This window comes from Schistocerca piceifrons, chromosome 8 (assembly GCF_021461385.2).
Source record: "Schistocerca piceifrons isolate TAMUIC-IGC-003096 chromosome 8, iqSchPice1.1, whole genome shotgun sequence".
NCBI lineage: Eukaryota > Metazoa > Arthropoda > Insecta > Orthoptera > Acrididae > Schistocerca > Schistocerca piceifrons.
In genome coordinates, this window is record NC_060145.1 from 46,327,315 (window position 1) to 46,329,153 (window position 1,839).

At 45.3% G+C, this 1,839-nt stretch overlaps 1 non-coding gene across 1 annotated transcript; it reads left to right on the forward strand.

Annotated features, from left to right (window-relative positions):
- The first annotated feature begins 1,429 nt into the window (after positions 1-1,429).
- Trnap-cgg lies at positions 1,430-1,504 on the forward strand. Its single transcript has one exon. It is a non-coding gene; the product is annotated as a tRNA-Pro (tRNA).
- Positions 1,505-1,839: the final 335 nt, after the last annotated feature.

Below are 1,839 nucleotides of genomic sequence, written 5' to 3' on the forward strand. Positions count from 1 at the left end.
CTCTCTCTCTCTCTCTCTCTCTACGCCACAGTGCCATTTTAGGTATAAGCAAATAGATATTCATTTTGTAATTTTTTAATGGTGCGAAGCAGAGCTTGCCTCTGTAGCTCAAGTGCCATCTGCGAAGGTCTTCTCCATTTGACCTGCTGCGGCTCGAAGAGGTAACACCCATAGAAATTTTGCAGTTGCAGAGAAAGAAGAAAGGTAACTAAGGCCATTCTTCTGCAAGATGTACACAATATTGTTTTCGTCAGCCAAATTTATGAAATCATTTCATGTTAATTCCAATGAACACAGCTGACTTCCTTGATTTTAAAGAAGACGCTGAAACATTGTTGTCACTGCAGGCTTGTGGAAGATCTCCAAATGCAGTACGACCAAAGTTTCTCATACCAATCCATCTCAAACACCTTAGTCCGAAACAGAATACTGGAAAAATGTATGCCATGCTGTACTTCATCTGAAGGACCAGACACGTTTATCAGTTGCAAAACAGAAACATCTTAAATTGGAAAGAACAGACAGAAAATGTTGTTGGGAAGGCGAACCAAAGACTACGTTTTATTGGAAGAACACTTACAAGATGCGACAGATCTGCTAAAGACACTGCCCTACATTACGTTTGTGCGTCCTCAGTTGGAGTACTGCTGCGTGCTATGGGATCCTTACCAGATAGGATTAAAGGAGTACATCGAGAAAGTTCAAAGGCGGGCAGCTTCTTTTTGTGTTATCAAGAAACAGGGGAGAGAGTGTCACAGACATGGTACAGGATTTGGGGTGGCGTCATTAAAACAAAGGCGATTTTCGTTGCGACGGAATCCTCTCACATAATCTAAATCGCCAACTTTCTCCTCCGAATGCGAAAATATTTTGCTGACGCACGTCCTACATAGGGAGAAACGATCATCATAACAAAATGAGGGAAATCAGAGCTAGCACGGAATGATACGGGTGTTTGTTTTTCCCGCACGCTGTTCGAGAGTGGAAAAATAGTGAATAGTGTGAAGGTGGTTCGATGAACCCTCTGCCGGGCACTTAAGTGCGATTTGCAGAGTAGCCGCGTAGATGAACATGTAGATTTGTTGACGATATTGCCATTTCTTCCTCAAGCGTACAAGGAATTCTAGTCCCAACAATGGGGTTGTTTAAGAAACAGAAGCCAGTACTGAGAGACTATTTTTCTTGAATTTATTTATGTTACTCTGTTGTAAATAAGTTACAAGAAATGCGAAATAGTTTTCGTCGACTGCAGTTTTACTCGATTTAGGAAATTAACTCCGCGAGTGAAACTTCCTGGCAGATTAAAGCTGTGTGCCGGACCGAGACTCGAACTCGGGACCTCGGTTCGCAGGAGAGCTTCTGTAAAGTTTGGAAGGTAGGAGACGAGGTACTGGCGGAAGTAAAGCTGTAAGGACGGGGCGTGAGTCATGCCTGGGTGGCTCAGCTGGTAGAGCACTTGCCCGCGGAAGGCAAAGGTCCCGAGTTCGAGTCTCGGTCCGGCACACAGTTTTAATCTGCCAGGAAGTTTCATATCAGCGCACACTCCACCGCAGAGTGAAAATCTCATTCTGGAACTCCGCGAGTGCCACATACTTGTTGCTCGCCGTGACCAAACAAATGGGACGAGAACGTGTAGTCCAGTGACGCAACGAAGAAAAGAACCAAAATTTCTTCGATGGATAGACCGTGCAATGCGGAAATTACCAGGGGAGCATCCTTAGCCATTTTCGTCTCACAGTTGTCACACGGTTCCCGGTCCCTGCTGAATTATGCATAGCAGAGCAGCGACGTGAACACGGCGGGCAGTTGCTCTTACTTCCGCCGCTCATTAGCCGTCGC